Source organism: Mastigoproctus giganteus, chromosome 3 (genome assembly GCF_048544385.1).
Source record: "Mastigoproctus giganteus isolate SK-2022 chromosome 3, ASM4854438v1, whole genome shotgun sequence".
NCBI classification, from domain to species: domain Eukaryota; kingdom Metazoa; phylum Arthropoda; class Arachnida; order Uropygi; family Thelyphonidae; genus Mastigoproctus; species Mastigoproctus giganteus.
Window position 1 is genome coordinate 217,256,299 of NC_143577.1, and position 21,255 is coordinate 217,277,553.

The window sequence follows — 21,255 nt, forward strand, 5'->3', positions numbered from 1 at the left end:
TTTAGAATCGCTAAAAACTATTCCGTCACTATTTATTTATTTATGTACCGGTATACAGATTTCTCACACACAGAGTACACAGACCCTAAATAACGGTGAGAATGCTAAGAGTTACAGAAAATACAAAACAGTAATAATCAATACAAATCTAGAATTAAAATATATACAAAATTTAGATTAACAAAACAGAATAAGGAGCAAATTCTTATAGATAGATGGATTAAGTGTAAAATCAATGTTGTAATTATTCAATACCAGAAGGAAACGAAACAGAGGACTACCAAGTAAGTGATAAGTACGAGGAACAAGCAGTGAGAAATTAATTTTATAACGAGAATTCAAACGGGGTATAGTGAAAGGTATTTGTTCAAGAAGAGATGGAGAATCGATAACAGAGTTTATGATATTGTAGACAAAAAGTGACCCATGGAGTTGTCTAGAGAAGAGGAATTAAGAGGAACTATTTGTTTTATGGTTTTCACCACAAACCTTTCTCGTTTCAAAATTCCTTTTAGTTGATTATAGCACAGCAGTGCTGAATGGGCAGATGCGTTGTCGTAAAAGTGGTTTCTCTTTTCTCAGGAAGTTTACAGCTCAGTTTTCTAAAAGCTATCGAACCAAATTTTCATAGAGAGAGGATGTCTATCCTGTGAACTCATGTGGTCGTCCCGAAGTATGAACAGAAAATTTACTTATTTTTTATTTTTCCTGTTTTCGTCATTAATGATTATCGTCATCGTATACTCATATGTACAGGACGAAGATGTTTAAATTAAAAGTGATTGCATCGAAATACAAGTACATGTACTGTGTATTTGTTTTTTTATAAGTGACTTCTGTTTCCAGATTGGGCACTAAACTAACTCAAGCACTAATCCTAGCTACTGGTGGAATTTTGTGTATCACTTCAGCTACAGTCGAACGCCAAGTTACTCGTATCTCCTCCAAAGGTAAGGGCCCTTTCAGCTTTGCTCGCTTCCTTGGTATGTAACATAATGTTGAATATAATCAGTTGTGTAAAATAATAATTAAAAGCATACAACAATTTTTACTTTTCTTTCTTTAATCTTTTTAACGCCATAACAAAATATGTATACAGCAACAGCAATGTTACTAGAGTTGCCACCTTTTCAAAGCTTCTGACTCGAAGATAATTGGGGCGAGGGTAGTGAAAGCTAACTTGAAAAATTTTCACCTAAAATATACATTTTTTAGGCTACTTTCTAACTAAAAAATTAATTTGTTAAATGTTATTTATTAGGGAAAAAAACTACTAAAAGGATTTTGGTAATATCAACGCCAGAGTCTAAAACATATCGACAGCGCTGCATAGAAATAAAAATATAATATGATTTTCTGCATAAATTTATATTAATGAGGTTTATAGTTGAAATTTATATTTAGCAAGTAATTAATGAGGTTCTGCAAAGCCAGAAACCTCATTAATTACTTGCTTAAAGTTTGTAAGTTTTCTTCAAAGTTTTATGCACCTACTTACTTAATGTGTTGGTTAAAATAAAATATTAAAATAATTTACAAGTAGTGTGTTTCATTTAAAATAGTGAAACAATTGTGAAAATTTATGATAGGTCGATTTCGTGATCTTGTTTATTTAAAAGAATCCTTGATTCTTCTGATAGAAAAATTGAGAACGAAGTAATGATTTTCTCATTTATAACAGGCATTCTCAAATATCTCTGAATGTGATTGACTTTTCAAAAGTGATGATTTAATCGCTTGCGGCTATATAGAAGTATGGGCTCATTCATAGTAGCCATTTTCCTCCGCAGAATCTCGAAATTGCTCGCGCGGCATTTTTAGAGACTTCTGCACATCCTCAGAGATTCGCAAAAAAAAAAAAAAAAAAAAAAAATGTTTTGACTCTACGGAAAAATCCTTTTTTGTTTTCGGGGCCGGAACTAAGTGTTTTCGCCCAGTGGGGAGGAGGCTAACGACATAAACATGCCCCTCAATAAATTTGGCATAATTTAAATAAAAAACGTTCAGTAAATAAGTGATACATAGCATGCAGATATTATTAGTATTTAAGATTAACATTGGAGCTAAAAGTAAATCAGGTACAATTACATTTCTGATATTTATTAAAACTAGAGTTTTACTAAAGTATAAATGACAAAATTGAAAGAAAGAAGCGCCAGATATATTTATACAATAATTACACAAAAAGGATTAACAAATATTTGGAAAATAACGAAGCTTAACGGATATTCAGATGGAGCTCCTTCGAAGTATTCTCCTTGACGCTGTATACACCTATTCCAACGCTTCGGCAACTTCCAGAAGCATTCCTGATAGGCTTCTTTTTGAAATGCTAATAGTTTTTGTGTCGCATTCTCCCAGTATGTACCACAGCATGTCATGATGTCAGGGGTGTCAAGAGGCAAGTGCCAAGTCCCACTTTTCCAGACTTTTACTTCGAACAGCATCGCGCAACCGACGTACAATTGTTTTGTAGTATTCATGGTTCACTGTTTGACTATACGAGGAAAATTCATAAAGAACAATGCCCTATGAGTCAAAAAATACCATAATTAAAAGTTACACATTTCTCTTGCTTTTTTGGGCATTGAGAAGACGGAGAGTCCCACTAAGAAGGCAGAGCCTTTGTTTTCGGGTCATGACCATAGCCGGTACAATTTGTCACCAGTAATGACAGACAGGGGCGGGCCGTCCCGAGGGGTAGAGACTTCTTTATTATTAACAAAAACAACAAGCGGCCCCTAGCCAGAAACTGGCAAATATGCTATGTGCAAACATACATACATATTATATACAATGATATACATATTCAGAGTCATGATAATTACAATGTCGTAAATGAAATGAACATGTATATATTAAGTGCAATTAGCATCACAGCCATTTCTGAATAAACAGAATATTTATAAGGCGGCATTATTCAGAAATGGCTGTGTATTAATGACGCTATTGCACTTAATATATGCATAGTCTAAATTTGCTCGCAGCTTGAGGCTTTAGCCCTAAACGCATCTTAGTGAAATGAACATGTTGATTGATTTGATTGATTTGGTAGTTGTTGGCGCATCGGCTTCTGCCATATTGCACCTGCCAAGGTTTTTGCAGTACTTTGATCCAAGCCCCGAGGCGGGAATCGAACCCGCGACCTTTGGGTTGCCGGGTAGGTACTTTACCCACTCAGCTAGCCCGGTCGGCAAATGAACATGTAACATGTCCACACAGCAAATCACATCACATCATGCAACTAATCAGAAGCATAAATTGTTGCAGAGAAACCACAAGACAGCAGTCTTTTTCTGTCCTAAGAAGAACGAAAGCCGCACCCACTGGAGGTAGTGCTATAATAGTGGGCGCTAGCTAATCCTGTATCTACAGCTGCCCAAACTGAGGTACCAGCTATCAAAAAAAGAAAAAAAAAAAGTAGATGGCAGGTGATATCAGTTTTAAGAGATATCGATAAACATTGCAGGTGTTGGGTTGGTTCCTTGTTGTTGATATGTTGATACACTTGAGAAGAGTTGCTTTCTTTTGGTGAAAACAGCAGAGCAGAATTGTTGAGAACGATTGAGCTGAGAACGACTGAGAATTTTCAGTCAGTGCCACTTCATTTCCTTCAGAGAAGTTGCTGACAGTAGCTTGTATTGTAGATAGATCTGTCGTCGTGGTACAGGCTGCAGCGATACAGAATGTGCGTCCAGGTTTCCTCAGCACCACACAAGCAGAGATTGGTGTCAGACAAGCTAAACTGAAATAGTTTGGAGTTGATGGAGCCGTGCCCGAAGGGTGCACCCAGGCGCCAACGTTCAAGCGGCGCCTGAAAACCTTAAACTTACATACACATATGAAGAAAATTTTAAAGGGGGGGCGCCACATACCCTCGAAACGTCCCGATGACAGAAGAAACAAAGCGTAGTTCAGCAGAAGCAGCACGCTAACAAACATTAGCATTAGCATTAGTAGAGGCATATGATTCAAGAAAGCAAGCTTATGCAGCATCAGCCAAAAAAAAAAAAAAAAAAAAAAAAACACGATCCCCATTTCACCCCTCCATTCGTTCCAAGTACCTGTTCAGCTGAGCCTTAAATTTATTTAGGCTATAAATTTCCAAAACAAAGGATGGAAGTCTGTTCCACCAACCAACCACCCGCTGACTAAAGGCAAACGTCCGCACACTGTCCTACACCTGTCTTTTCTCAATTTGAATTTATGCCCTCTCAAATGATTAATCTGAGCAAGAGGAAGAATTCCATCAGCACTGAGCATGCTCAAACCATTCAAGGCTTTATACACCTCAATCAGATCACCTCGCTGGTGCCTAGTCTCCAGACACTGTAATTTGCAAAATTTAAACCTTTCTTCGTAAGAGCAACCCTTTGTTCTATTCACTAATCTTGTTGCCCTTCTCTGTACTCGTTCGAACAGCTCTACATCCTTCTTAAAATGAGGCCTCCAGACCTGTATACAGTACTCAAGGTGTGGCCTGACCATTGCCTTATATAATCACCTTCTTATCCCTGCTAGAAAAATTCCTGTATATCATTGACAAGACACCATGAGCTACTCTTGCAGACCGTCTGCACTGCTTAGAAAACTTCATATCTGCCTGCACAACCACCCCCAGGTCCCTTTCATTCTCTACCACTGTCGGTGTAGTACCACAGAGTTGATACGTCACTCTGGGATTGCTGCTTCCCATATGTAGTACTTTTCATTTGTCAATGTCAAACTTCATTTGCCACCTCTCAGCCCATCTGCTCAACCTTTCTAGATCCTGTTGCAGCAGCGTACTGTCATTAGTGTCCTTAACAAACCTGCCAATCTTCGTATCGTCTGCAAACTTGGACATTAAGCTTGATATACCATCATCAATATCATTTATAAATACAGAAAACAACAATGGACCCAATACTGAACCCTGAGGGACTCCACTAATAACACTGGTCCACGATGAGCAGTGCCCATTGATTACCACTCTGTGTCTTCTCCCTCTCAACCATCCCTTTATCCATAGCAGCAATTTGCCTCCAATGCCACACTGCTCCAATTTGTGCAACAGTATCAAAAGCCTTTCTAAGGTCCAAATATATGATATCAAAGTTATTCCCTGCGTCCAATTCCTTTGTGACCACATCATAGTATCCAATGAAATTGGTCAGGCAAGACTTTCTCTTAACAAAACCATGATGTGTTCGAGCTATAATTGAAGTCTTGTCTAGATGATCCCGCAGTGCTTCTTTAACCAGTGCCTCCATTAATTTTCCTGGAACAGAAGTTAAACTAACAGGTCTATAATTACTTGTGTTGCCCTTTGATCCTCCTTTGTGAATTGGGGTCACATTTGCATATCTCCAGTCCATGGGTACCTCCCCTGAGTCCAAGGAAGCTCTCGTAATTATGGCTAAGGGTTTGCTTACTTCCTTTGCTGCCTCCTTTAATGTAACTGGATAGATCCTAGATCCCGTCCATCCCATCCAACATTCTAACATGCGAGAACTCGCCGCTCTCTGTGATCATCAACAGGAGCAGTCCCAGGATTTTGGAAAGGGGGAGGGGAAAAACTGAAGCAGTTTTCCGAGGAATCAGACTTTTCTTATTTCCAGAAAAACTGCTTGAGCTAAATCATTTCGAGGAATCTCAGTGATTCCTCGAAATGATCTCTCTAAAAGATGTTTTTAAAATTTTGGTTCTGTGGCACTTTTCCCTAATTTGAATCCAATTTGATGAAAATTCGCTGCTCAGTAAAATCACTTATTTTAAAATGAGACGAAACACGTAAAGCAATTTTTATTCCACCAGCGTTAATTAAGACTGACTGTATATATAAATTGATTCATACGTTACTCTGTCCAGCTGAGTCACTGAACATGTTGCGATAAGTTACTCGTTACTGCGATTTCAAGATACGTAGCCAGTCTCCGAACTTTTTTTATCACACCTCGCATAGTGTAAATTTGAGAAAATTTTATATATGTATACGTATACATCCTGCCTATAAGATATACCACTAATACAATTTACATCTAATATGAATATTCTTAATATTACAGCATCAAACGCTTGGATCTTACAACTCTTACCCCCTATTCTTGCTATGTTGGGAAAATGCAGTGTCCGAACAGCAGTAGGTTTGATGTTTTTGCATGCGGTGAAGACATTCCCCACAGGTGTAAGGTAAGGAATACTTGACAGACTAAACAAAACAAAAAAAAAAAAAAAACATAAGACCTGAACAAATTTAACCCCTCCCCCGATCTTATTAGAATAAATTACGAGAGAAGAATGCCTAATGAACCTCTTAAATACTTAAAAATCGCATTCTAGTTGGGTATCATGTGATTCCTAGGAAGTAGCATAATGAATGTGGTATACAATTTAAATGTTGCTCAACGGTTTCGTTACAGTTTTGGCGAAATATTCGTTACGGGTAGTTTTGACCTGGTTCCTTTTGCAACAGGTTTTATTTAGCAATAAAAAAAATTAATTAATTAAAAAAAACAATTTGCAGTATAAATTTTCCTATTTTCAAAATTTCCGTTATTTTTTTAAACAGTTTCGTTAGTTTTGTGAATATTCCGCCAAAACTGTAACGAAACATTGGTACACTAGAATAATTGTAATTTTGTCTGTGTAATAATTATAATTTTTTTAAAGGATGATATATTCATACTTGGTAAATTTTATCAAATTGCGCTTTTAGTCTTTTTTTTAAATTTTTTTTATTACCGATTCCATCCCACTGACACTTAGCAGCGATGGGGAGGGGGCCGAAGGAGAGGTTTTTGTAATTACTTCGACATTAATCTTCTTCTCTGAAACAGTTTTGGCAAAATATTTCGCCACAGGTACACTAATAGCAATATAATACTAATACTAACACTAGGTGGTAGATTACTCTCATCAACCGGTACAATACCGCCACTGCTTACTGGAGGTTTTAAATGCCAATGTTTAGAGTCCGGAACAAAGTTTCCTCTCCCTCCCCATCTCCTTTAACCCATGCACGATACTGAGTACTATAAGTTTTGATACCTTTTGTATTTGGGGGTTTCGTAAAAAAAAACAAAAACAAATTTATGCCACATTTATTTTGTTACTATTTTGTGGAAATAAGAGAATTTCAATAATTTTTTTATTTCTTTTACAGAGCATTTGGACTTGGAACTTGTTTGTTCTGGATGTGTGCTGCGGACTTGCTGTTGCCCTATATATCAGATCTAGTAAGTGTTAAAGTCAACACTTTTTATGACAAAGTTTCAAGCTCCATGAAACAATTTATTCAGAAAATATATAATAACCCAAATTGTATGAAGAAATTATATCTTACTTATATAAAAATAAATAGATAATAATAAATAATCTTTCTTTCTTATATGCGATAGGGGATTTCCCCATTATCGATTCACTAAGCATTAATACCTCCTGAGACCCAATTTGTATTTAAAAGTATTGAACTAATTTAACATAAAATATTTCGGTAATACCATTATCATGTGTCTTCCTTGAGCCAGGATGTGGTCGCATTCAAGCTTCCATGTTAAAACGGCCCCGTTTTCAACCATATATTTTCTGTGCTGCCTCCAAAGAAATTTCTTGTCAATGCTTCTACAGGCAAAGTCACAATCTGACAAAATTTAGATCCAATATCTTAATTTCTTAGTAGCCAGTATATACTGGTGTCCAAAAGTTAAGTTACGACCATGAAATCTAAGATACCAAGAGATACCGTGTATTTGATGGAATTCTAAATTCTTTCAAAAATTCAAGTGCTCAATTAAATTATTTTAGGAAACTGTGTAACAAATATTTAATGTCGATGGGTTGACTCATTTTATTATAAATCACGAATTATTACTATTTGCTAACGCACCTGAAATGTAACCCACTGCATACATTAACTAATTTGTTTCCATACAAATTGTATAGAAAAAAGAAATAATAATTGCTGGTTCAATAGAAATAATAATTCCTATTGGTCCTATTTCAATGAAATTTGGAATGGCTTGACAAATATTTTTAAAAGACCAATATATAAAATTTCATATAATCCGATATTACATGCGGACGGACGGACGGACATGGTGAAGCCAATATGTGCATGTGTGTGTGAACGCGCCTAAAACCAGATGAAAATTAAATTTTAGACATAAGTGTATAAACCTTTTGAACTAACCTCGTATATTCAAATACTAATAATGATACATAATTTTTTTTTTTTTTTTTTTTTCAGGCTGACGATACAACTCGTTTCATACCATTAGCTGTGTGTGGTGTTCTCTGTGTCATAGCCGGCATTTTAACTATCTGGTTGATGCCTAAGTGCTTGCACTTCCCTTTACCCACTATAGTGGAAGAGATAGAAACAAATCAAGTGAAAACTGTCGATCCTGGTGAGGAAACCAATTTAAGAACTTACATAAATAACATTCGGCAAAACTCAGGTGCCGCTTACCAAACCACAACTGCAGATTCCCAAGAAACTTGCCGCCGACAGCCATATAAACGAGGCATTTTACATAGACTTGCAGCTCTCTGTGGCAGACAGCACAGAAAATTCATCTTTCCTTCAACGGGAAGAATTCGTCAAAGATGGCTACGAAGTTGTGAGAGAGAAAGCTTTGAGCCAGTTACTGGTTTTGTTTTTAAGTGGGACAGATCAGCCAGAGATTTACACATCAAGGACTTTGAAAAGGAGCTCTCAAAATTCTGGAAAGCTAATAATTGTAGAGTGAAAGCGAACAGCGATGACCTAGCCCTTTGCAGGAATACCAATGTTTACTATCTGTACCAGCGATATGGAATCAGAAATGAAGACGTAGAAAACTCTTAAATGTCACTGAAGAATATTGTAGTTTTTTTATTTTTATTTACAGTTATTAAATATATTTTTTACAATATACTAAATTGATAAATACTCATGCACACACTCTCCAAGACCTTTACTGCGGAAAAACATCAGTTATAGGATGTTAATAGCCTTATACGAAATATTTATATTTATTCTGGTTTTATTTTACATTTTCATATAAACAAGTAATACATTTTTTCCCACTTAACAAATATTATACGAAAGCAATATTTTTGCCCCCGAACTCGGCCTTTATGGATGATAGATTAATGAATCTACCATCTGGCACTTTCATTGTGCCGATTATAAAGTGAAGTTGTCCCAAACCACTGGACCGTGGCAATACATAAGCAATGATTTCAGTGCCTGAGAAGAACCTTAAATTTGGCACCAATTTTCTTTTTCCCTGTTGCAACTTTATTTTAGTGAATCCCTAGTGCTTCAAGCATCGCTGCAGTCCTGGCCACACGGGAGCCCTGCTGTTTGTTTGAAGGCAATTAAAATGAAATTGCTTGCTTTTTCCCTCCTGATATATAGCGCACACGAAAGTTAAACTTCGAACCAAACAAAAATCAATAGGAAATAACTATCCCATTGATTTATTTAAATATATAATGTTCGTTGTACAAAAATACCGATATTTGAGAGGTCAAAATTTAAATCCATATTCCTCCCATACAGAGATTTTAATTACGGCTGTGATTAATAACTAATTAATGTAGTGGAGTGAGGCAGTTTTTTATTTATTAATTATATTATATTATATTATATTTTATTATTATTATTATTTATTATTATTATTTTTTTGTGTGTGGATGAAGCAGAGCTGCGGCATATAGTAGGTATTCGTGACTTAAATAACAAAGATGGCTGCCGAAAGGGAAATGGTTATTTATAAAGCTCAGCCATGGGCCAGGTGGAAAGTAAAATTTTATTTTAAAATATCACCCTCCACACAGTAATATTAGGGGTGTTGACTAGTGCCGGGATGAAAACTCCGATTCCACTCTAGTAAGCAAGTGCACAAGTACTTAATTTACGAGATACGAGAATCTGCTGACAACAGCACTCCAAAACTTTCACAACAGTCGATATAATAACGAATAACGTTCTAAATCACTACTCAACTAGATATTGATTAATCAATTAGGTATTAGCAGGGCTTTTTCGGGTAAGACCGAGTAGGCAATGACCTAGGGGAGCCAAGGTTTAGGGGAGTTGGCTCCCCTAACCTTGGCGCAAATTGGTAAAATTAATCATTCTAAAAAATTAAATTCTTCGCATCTGCGGGAGGGGGCGCCATCAGTTAATGTGGCCTAGGGGCGCCATATACCCTTGAGGTAGCCCTAGGTATTACCCAAAAGTTTCTGGACTTAACTTGCCTTAGCACACGGATGATGGTATAGAAGAGTATTTTTACGATTTCTGCGTTTTACTAAGACAAGGTCATATCCAGCCGTGTGTGTGTGTGTGTGTTGGGGAGAAAAAACAACAGGAAAACAAGGGAAGTCCAGCCTTTGGGGAGGGATAATTGCTCCGATTCTTGGCCGCCCTGAAACAATCATGGAGCAGCTGTAGAGGTTAACATAGGCAGTACTTAATAAAGTAACAATAAAGTAATTTATAATAGACATATTAGTTTCAGAAAAACACTAAAATAAAAATGAGTTTATTTAACATAGTAAGTATATCTCACAAGATTATTATTACAGTTAGACAGACAACTGTCTAATAAAGTTTCGAGACTTTAGAACCTCCACATATTTTTACTCTAATATTATTAGTGAGAGAGAGAGAGAGAGAGAGAGAGAGATTAATCAAGTAACAGTTCATCATCATCATCATCATCATTAGCCACGTGGTGCAATGAAGCCTGAGGCATTTACTGCACCAGCCAAAACAAAAACAAAAAAAAAAAAAAAAAAAAAAATTGTGAGTTACCCCGAGAGAGAGAAAGAAAGAAATCACCAAGAAAGAGAAGAATGATGAAATCCAGCTTAGGATCCTGGGTAGAGGGAGAGAAAAGATGCAACGAATTGGCTGTTTTCGGACTGACTAAGATTCACTTGAATTAGTTTTCCTGTATGGGAAAGAATAGCTTTACGAATATGGCAGGATCTAAATTCAAGGAGTTAACAAGATAAATATTAAATGATAATCGTAAACACAATACTGTACACAAAGTGGTATTAATAACTTCCCACATTTCTATATAACTCTTTTCTTTTCTAATAATTATTTTCTTTATAATAACATGTACTGTAATAATCCTTTTGATGTGCAACACGCCAGTGTTATGAAAAGGATACGAACAATTTGTATTTTAATAAATTACACATTTTAATATACTAACGCAAACCAAATTTTGAAGGATGAACAGAAAAATTTATACATTTTTATAATTAATTTAATAGGTTTAACTGAATATTACTATATATTATTACTATATTGTTACAGTATATTATTATAGTCGCAGATTAATATAGTAAATTATTATAGTAGCAGATTATAATAGTAGCTCATTATAGTAGCTCATTATAATAGTATATATTAATAACAAAAAATTAATTTACAGTACCTGTAACTACTTTGCCATTCACTGCAACATTTTCGAATATTTTACTAGAATAGTTTGCCTGAGCGATTGTCGTCTGCGAAGCGTATATTCATGTACATCTACAGCTACATATTAATGTTTATATTATATAACATTATGATCGATTTTCAGCTTTTTCTGTAGGCTTTTTCTGTATTGCCTTGGGATAGAAAAAAAAAAAAAGAGAGAGAAAGAAAGCAAGTAGAGACTTATATATATCAACCCACGCGCTATTTTTTGAAACTTTGTTTCCGAAACCACATGATTATATTCAGAGAGAACAAGGCTACAAAGAAAAGTGTATGCAGAGGTTCCGTGGTGTAGCGGTTATCACGTTTGCTTTACACGCAAAAGGTCCCCGGTTCGATCCCGGGCGGAACCACGTTTTTATTTTTTTTTTCATCTTTTTCAATTTCTTCCTTTTACTATTTCATTAAGGTTTTTTTTTTTTTTTTTTTTTTCTGGTGATATATATTTTATATATGGCAGGAAATTACCAGTTTTTTGTCCTTAAAATAAACTGCATTTAATATTTTATTTTAAATCCAGAAATTTAAAATTACAGTGTGGTCCGAAAGAATAAAGCTCAGGAGAAAGTTAAATTCAAGAAACATGTCAGTCACCTGCACATTAAAAGATCGACTCCGTCAGCTACAGTTAAAAAAATAATAACAAAATAAATAATTATAAAATAAACAGCGGAAAATTTTATTTATTTACTTTTTGTAAATAATTTTTCTATCTTGCTGCCCCCCACTCTTTCAGCTTGCTTATTCCGTTGAGAATTTCTTAAAAAAGAAAAAAAAAAACTTAATTTTTTTTTTCTTCTCTAGACTAATGGCGTACCTACCATACCGACAGGTCCATCACCGCTGGGAAGGGGGAGGAGAGAAATCCAAGGAGTCAGGGAGCCCTGTGGCTAGTTTAGTATGGTTTTTAGAGATCATGTGGCTGGGATCCCAGAATTTATAATTTCGCCTTTGATCTAGACTAAATAAACACTTGGAAAAAAAGAAATTCGACTATATTTCTCTTACTGACCTGTTCGATTTTGTAATAAATTAAAAAGCATGCAGCAGAAACTGAACATCAGCGCAACAGATTGCAGTGAGTTTCTGAGAGAACTGTTACTGATTTAACTGATCGCTCACTACTAGACGAAATTCAGAATTTTTAGAGAAGCTCCGGAACGCCTTCACAGTTGTGGGAATCATATTTTATATTAAAATAAATTTCAAAATTTTGCAGAGTTAGCAAGTACTCTCCATCTGATTAAATACCCACATTCCAACATCTCTGCCACACATGGAAACATTGTTTGAAGTCCGTTGAATAGCGTTACCACATTATTCTGAATCGTTTCAAATTGGTTCAAAATGAGATCCTTGCAAAGGAGTGTTGGTTTTGGAACACCAGAAAATTGCGTGGTGAAAAAGGTCAAGCAAGTATAGTACACAGTGGATACTCTAACAAGTTTTGGAAACTTTCCCCACCGAAAGACCTCTTCGCACAGAGGTCTTTTGGTAGGGAAAGGTATATGGATCTTAAATATTCTTTTAGTGGCATGATGCGCAGGTATACCAAGATTTCATTTTTTCACTAATTTTCAGGATACGGTATTAAACATCTTGGGGGTACAGTGGCTGCTGTCTATAAAGTATTATTGAACAATGGCACTGCCGCAATAACACTGATCGAATAAAAGTAAATACCTTTGTTTGGTTTTTTTTTTTGTATTTTTGCATTTATTTTGTTTATTAATGATTTGCTTGCTTTTTATTTATAACTATGCATTTAATCATTAATAACCGATGTTATTAATGATTAACTGTTTCACAGTGTAGCGGTATTTGAAAGTCAACAGCTAAACGCGATGTGTGATTCTAAAACTGGCTCTCATAGACAGGCATTGCAAACAAGCCAAGTATGATTTGATGACACTTTGGATCATTTCTAATGAATGCGCCAGAGAAAAACTGAATCCAGTTTCTAGTCTCAAGTGCTTTTGTCGCATGGAATAAAATAATTAGGCAAATCAAGAAAATATAAAAACTTTAGATACAGAAACAAGTATACAGAAATTTTGCCAGCAAGGACAGGGAGGTAATTATCCCATTGTACAAAAGAATGGTTAGACTACATCTACAGTACTGCATACAGGTCTGGAAGTCTCATTTTAAGAAGGATGTGGAACTGTTGAAACGGGTGCAAAAAAGACCAACAAGATTAATCAAGGACACAGAAAGATATTCCTACCATGAAAGACTTCAGTTCTGCAAATTGTAGAGCTTGGAAACCAGGCACCTGCAAAAGACCTGATTGAAGTGTTTAAGGGATTAAATGGATTCAGTAAACTAAATGCTGATGGCATCCTTACTCGGACAACCCACAAAAGAACATAAACTGAAAAAGGATGGGTAGATGTGTGAAAATTTGCTTTCTGCCAGAGAGTTTGTTGGTTGTTCGAATACACTTCCATCTGGTATTGTGTCAGTGGACAGTTTGGACAAATTTAGGAAAACATTAGACAACTTATTAGATAAGATGGGGTGAGATAGTTTTTTTTTTTTTTTTTTTTTTTAATGCCGAACAAGCTGATAAGCTTGCTTCCTTGCATTATTATTTTTTACTATTAATGCTCATACAAATACTAATAATATTAGTTTATTAAAATAATAATAAAATAGAATGATAGATTGCTGTCATATTTTGGAAAAGCAATATTCAAAACGAAAAAAATAATATTTGATTTTTAGGCGCGTTATCATATATGCATAAGTGCCTATTGTCTTCATGTCCATCGGTCTGTCTGTCCGTCCGATCGCATGTAACAACTCGACTTCCAGTGGACGGATTTTCATGAAAATTTTATATTTGATTCACATAACAAAATTTTTTGAAACATACCAAATTTTATTAAAATCGGACAAGCAGAAATCCGGCAATTATTATTTCTTTTTTTCCATAGAAATTGCATGGGAAAAAAGTATTGCATTGCTGCATGTATTGCTATGCAAGACTCGTGAACGTGGTGTCGCTTATGAAGAGATACATATATGTATATATATATAGAGAAAGAAGACTTAAAAATTATTAATTAATTAAGAAGAAAAGACTAATTACTTTTCACTTCAGTTAAAATTTCAATTAATTTTAAGAAAAAAATAGAATGCGCCTGAAATGTAACGCACTGCGTACATTACTTAACTTGTAATGGGAGTACGTTATTGGACGTTTAGACATTACTTAATAAGAAAAATTCAATCGATATCATATTTTAAGCGTATCTTTTGTTGGTCCCTGGAAAGCTTTTAAGATTAATCATAATCTCTCCTACACCCTTCCCTCCAACCACAGAAATCTATCCATATAAATGAAAAATATATTTCGCGTATGACTCTAGAACGAAATGTCGTATCGAGTCCAAAACCTATATTTTTTTGGTCCTTGGGAAAATTTCAGGTCCAGTTACGATTTCACAGCCCTCATTCTCTTATCCCCCCACCCACAAAAATCGGCATAAATGAACGTATGCTTTCGCATTAATTGACAAGAAAAATGCGCATTGCTTCCAAATATTGAACAGATATTCTGTTGGCCCTTGAGATGGTTCCAAGTTCAATTCCGATTTTATGGCATTCCTTCCCCAGTTTTTCCTACAAAAATATAATATTACTGCACCTTTGGAACAAAAGCTCTGATCCATTTCAAAATTTCAATGCTCACCTAAAATATTTTAGGAATCTTTGTAACAAATTTCATATTGATGGGTTGACTTATCTTGTTATAAATAGTGAAGTATTACTATTTGTTAACGCGCTTGAAATGTAACGAACTCAACTAACATCAACTAACTTGTTTATTTTAGCACTATCAGTTAAAATCACCAGAGTCTGCAACTGCTCAGGTGATAGTGGCACTGGTGACAAAATATCATCGAGGAAACGTCCTTCTGCACCTTTGACCTTACGTAGCAGTAATTTATGTATTTTTTTAGGATCGTTAGCATAAATTAGTAAAGCGTGTTGTCTTCGGCAACTCCGTCCATCGGTCTGTCTGTCTGTCCATCCGTCCGCACATAATAACTAGACTCACAATGGATAGATTTTCATTAAATTTTACATTTAGCTCTTTCGAAAGATTTGTCGCGTCATCCCAAATATCATTAAAATCGGAGCAGCATAAATCCGACAATTATAACTTCTTTGCCAGTCTGTCCATATGTAATAGCAGTCGATGGATTTTCATAAAATTTTATGTTTTGCTCTACTAAATATTTGTGGAAACTTCTTAAATTTAATTACAATCAGATTAATAAGCATGTGGAAATAATTATTGTTTATTTATCTTTTCATCCATATCAAATACGTTATCCATATACTTAGTATGTATTAAGCACAGGATATTATGCTTGTTTCCGTGTGCTGATTGGAAAAATAAACAGGCAATATGGCGAATGTACAGAAACGAACAGTTCTTGGTTCACTAATAAAATTTCGTTGTTCTTTGTTATCAGTTTATTAAATCATGAATTATTACTATTTGTTTATTATGTTAATTCCAGCAGAAACGGTAAACGCGTTTTATATTTTAATTGCTATTAAAATCCAAGAAGAAATAATAATAAAACTCTGAAACGCGCCTGAAATTAATGCACTGAGTACATCAACAAACTTGATCAATTTACTATTGACCATAAACAGGTCAAGAGTAGATACCGTACAATAATTTTGCCTTCTGGTTATACGATCATGAGGGAGACTTCTCCCTCCGCCCACTTGCGTAATTAGTGCATACTGATATATGGATTTGTAAAAAAGAGATATTAAAAATATTCCGGTGTTCAAAAAAATACAACCACGTGAATATTTTTTAGAGACATATATAATTTTAGTACTGCATTATAATTAGTACTGTATTGGCCAAACAGTGCAAGGAAGTCGGAGGATTTTTATGGAGAGCTTTTCTAAGGATCGTTCATAAATTTGCGGACAATTACAATTATCTTTATGGTGATCTATTTGTTTTATTACAGAGAGAGAGAGAGAGAGAGAGAGAGAGAAAATCCTAATAGACAGCACACACGTAGAATTGTCAATGTCAACCCAGAGACTCACACCTGGTGAGTACGGACTTGGCACACCCAGGGTCCTCAGTGTCAAATTGATTAGGTGTACATTCCTCTGACCTAGTGGTCGCGCCAGAGTATGAACAAAACATTTTTCATCTTCTGGCTACTACATGAAAAATTCATAATTTTTTTTAATTTTATGACTGGAGATGGCAGCACCAACATGTCCAGAACTCGACATTTTACGAATTTTACACAAAACTTATACATTTTGTGTAATAAAATAAAATAAATAATAATAATTTCGCTAATTTTATGCCATATTAAAATCGAAATATCAAACTGTGCACTAATGAGTTCTCCCCTCGATGAACGGAAGTGTAAAAATTACTGAAAGAACTGAGCATTACCGTTTGACTATACTTAAGGTTTTCGTAAATTTCAAAACGTATGAAAATACAAACATTTATGAAAACCTTATAGTTTTCGAAAATTTTGAAATTTTAATAAAATAATTAAATTAAACCCTTGTCAGCCACGTAAACGTATTGCCAAAACTACAGAAAGTATTTTGTTTGCAAGAAAATACTGCTACTTGTGCAAGCAAAAAGAGTAAAATTAAATAATTAACAAATGAATATTAAAACGATTGAGAAGAAACAACTCCACAGATTTCAGCTGTAATAGTGCTACTGCTAAATTCAAGAAAGAAGAAAGACTATGACAGGACTTCTTAAGATAACGCATACACTTATACATAACAGGAAAATACTAAAGTAAAATAAAAGAAAGATAAACGAATCACAGGTACAGGAGCGGATTAAGGTCTGTTGAGGCCCCGGGCGCAGAAGAAAATACTGGGTCCCTTAAAAAAAAGAGAGAGACAGGGAAAATAAAAATACATGTTAACCATTTTTTTAAATAAGTAAAAAATATTATGTACTATTAATGTTTTATTTCCAATAAAATTTGAATATAATATATGTATAATATAATTAATAATAGCATAATAATAATCACAAAGTTTTGAACTAATAGTTGAACAAATTAGTTTAACTATTAGTTGAACAAATTAGTTTAACTATTAGTTGAACTAATATGTTCAACTAATTTGTTGGGGTTTTGCGTGGGCCCTTCAGAAGTCGGGGCTCAGGGCGCGCGCCCGGTTCGCCCGCCGTTAAATCCGCCTCTGCGACAGGTATGATTTCTTCGGGGAGCACCTATATAAATTTACAACCTAAACAAATGGTCATATTTCCATAGTGCCAGAGCAAACTAAGAAAAATCGCCGACTTAAATAAGGTGAACATAAGAAAAACAGTCAAATATAAGTATAAAATGTAAAGTTTGATATTGAACGGTGGCGAATTATGCAAATTAAAATATATAAAATCATACTACCAAGAAGAAATAATATATATATATTTTATTATTATCTTGGTGGGAGGATTTTGTATACAGTATTTTAATTTCCATATTTGCACTTAGTTTGGGTTAGTCGATTCGCCACTGATGAAGTCTTCTACAGTCCATACACCGGACAAGAATTGTTTGCCAACTGGAAATGAATACCTGGAGATATATCCTTAACCTATTGACCGCTACAGTCCTGTAAAGCATGCTTGTGATGCTCTTTGAAGAGGTATTACTATCCTCCAGCTACCACTATAATCTCTCAAAGAGCGTAGAAGGATTCTAATGGGTCAGTAGGCATTATTGCAACTTGGGCTTTTTGATATCCTCATCAACCAATGCAGCAACACTGCGAGTCGTGTATGTTTGCAGCCAAAGGGATATATTCCTTATTGATTAGCTTTTGGTATTCCGTCCATGAGTCCCAATATGGCATCTTCCGTGATTTGTGAATATGTTTTAAAGAAATTAATAATCATTTTATTTTTAATGATTTCGTTAAAGACAATCTACTTACAAAATTTCAGTAGAATATTTTCATGAGTTCCAGTGATATGCTTCATTTTGCTACTGTTCTTAGGTTTCAGAAAACATTGCTTATTAAAGATATAAGCTTGACAGAAAAGAATAATTTGCGTTGAAAATTATAGTTCAATTATAATTATACGAGTTCAAAAGTTAAGAAACAAACAGAAACACATAAATAAATGAAAAATATTACACTGTTCGACAAAATTAACAGAACAAACTATTTTTCATTAACATTTTATTGTGAATAGTTTCACCGAAGGCGAATATTTGATATTATAGGCAGCTGGCATGTAAATTCCGAGTATCCAATAGAAATTGATCTACCACCTTACAGAGCCGAACATTATGCAAATTATTCATGCCTATAAAAACATGGGTTTCGACCACACACTTCATTCCCGTTTTTTTGTCATGCTCAGTTGGATAGACATAATCTCAGGTACTCAATATGGCAAGTCATCGTTGTTTAGATGATTCGCAGACGGAGGTGACATGTTGGCTTAATGTGTAACGCAGTGTCGTATCTGCGCTATGGAAGCAGTTTGATCGGCAATATGGCTGCCTTTCATTCTGCCACGTTATTTTACCGCTCCTGGTTTTTAGCTGAATATATGTGTCTTAAGTGTTTTTCTTCAAATCTAAAGTGTTCTCAGTGATTCTTCAAGTTCAGTAGACCCTCGTGGTGAGAAACTTTCTGGGGTTTTTAGCTTGCTAGAACCGTCTTTATTTGTATTCTTTGTGTCAGACCGCATGGTCACCATATGGTTGACACTTGGAATATAGAGAGGCGACCGATATTTCGCGGTCGCCACGCTTCTACCGGTCAACTTGACTGGGGAATACCATTGTGATTGTAACTTTGGGCAGTGATCGTGCCCCAACCTTTTCGCCTTGAATTCAGCATAACTTTTACCAAAATAATGACTTTAGTGTTCCCCCCCCTCTACCATTAACTGTCCACAGTGAGGAGCCATCTTCATCCCTATTCAACCTACAGCATTTCTGATGTCACCACTGTTCTCGTCGCCATCAACCCCCCCCTAAGAAAGTAACCCCCTTCTCCTAGAGGAATTATTATACTGTACTTGACCCCCCCCCCAAAGTAACAGAGGGGAACCCCACAAAACTTACAGAGCTCACCGTGAGCCTCCTAATTTAGCCACGGACTTGTGGTGGGCATCATTCCAAACAATCTTCCAGTACACAGTACTCTCGCTCGATAATCCGAACTCTCGGTTATCCGGATTGCATGAAAATGGAGGGGAAATCAGATAAAAACAAGGATTCCCTGACCCAAAGTCAGAGTGACGATCCTATCATCGTTGACCAAACAGAGGAAGTGGAGGACACACGATCAGGGGTCCCCCAAACAAAGTAGAAAAACCGTAACAAGACGGGTACTAGGTTGGAGAGGAAAACTCGTTTCCAGACGGAGGCGAGGGAACTGCTAGATATCACTGCATCTCAAAAGAACCCCAGCGAGGAGAGGACGCAAGAAAAACTGCTGGACCCACCTTGCCAGAGGGCACACTCCAGGAAAAAACATTGTACCTTAAAACGGCACTGGAGACTCTATCCAAAGACCCTTGAATTCAGCATAACTTTTACCATAATTTATTCAGGTTGAATAAATTTAAGGAGGAACTGGACAGGCATTTGGAGGGAATGGTGTGATTTTTTTTTTTTTTTTTTTTTTATGCTGCATAAGCTCATACACTTGCTTTCTTGCATCACATGCCACTACTACTACTACTACCACCTAAACAGAGTATCCACTGGACTTTGGTCCCAGATTGTAACAATTTTTAATAAACTGGAAGCACTCCTGATCAATACCCACTTAGAAAGTGAGAGAGCGATGGCTAAGCTCCAAGCATATGTGGAATGTGGCACAAACAAAATGCTACAACGTGCGCCCACATATGCAGAAACTCTGAGGAAACCATCAAACATGATAGAAATCACACAAGCCAAAGGGGAAACTCTGCTACCTACCCCTAACATTGTCATGCTGAGACCCCTCACCACAGACGACACACCTCCAGCGAAAGCATAAAAACCTACGTCATAAAAGAATTATCCGATGACCTGAAATCAACACGAATTAAAACAATTAGGAAAACCATAAACCTAGGAATCGTCATAGAGACCGAAACTAAAGAGGAAACTAGCCAAATAATGACAAACCCTAAAATTACAAACTTAGAGCTAATAGCGGAAGCACCGAAAAGGAACGGGCCCTCAATTAAAATCTACGGCTTAGATGCCAATATAACACCAGAGGAACTAACCACTGAAATATATGTCAGAAACCTACATGGTCCCTACCAGAAACCAACACGAAGGACCTAATTACCCTAGATACGCTATGAAACCCACTACAGGCAACTCCAAGAACTGGGTTATGGAACTTAGCCCAATAGCTTGGCAAGTCGCAAACTAAACGCAGATATTTATCAAGTGGAATAACCACAGATTCCACGAAGACATCGTGGTTTCCAAATGCTACAGGTGCTGCAAGTTTGGCCACACCACCCACACTTGCAGCCAAACCACCCCGACTTGTGGTCACTGTGCCGACAAAGGCCATGATTACAAGGACTGCCCAAAAAAAAAAAAAAAAAAAAAAAAACGAAGAACCAAAATACGCTAACTGCAAAAGCCAAAAACTGGATGCAGTACACTCACTGATAGACAATCAATGCCCCATCTATATAAAAATCAAAAGCTTAAACCAATCCAGAACTGATTATGGCAGTACACCTTAAACCTTATAATACTACAACAGTTAAATTCATC

The 21,255-nt window shown here is 35.8% G+C and overlaps 1 long non-coding RNA gene and 1 other non-coding gene across 2 annotated transcripts in view; one reads left to right on the forward strand and one right to left on the reverse strand.

Moving 5' to 3' along the window:
* Positions 1–11,525, reverse strand: part of LOC150088717 (uncharacterized) — a 78,340-nt gene extending 66,815 nt beyond the window's left edge. Inside the window, exon 1 of the long non-coding RNA XR_016546797.1 lies at positions 11,424–11,525. This is a non-coding gene — a long non-coding RNA (uncharacterized LOC150088717). The remainder of the gene's footprint in view (positions 1–11,423) is intronic.
* Positions 11,526–11,750: 225 nt separating this feature from the next.
* On the forward strand, positions 11,751–11,823 carry TRNAV-UAC (transfer RNA valine (anticodon UAC)). Its single transcript has one exon. It is a non-coding gene; the product is annotated as a tRNA-Val (tRNA).
* Positions 11,824–21,255: the final 9,432 nt, after the last annotated feature.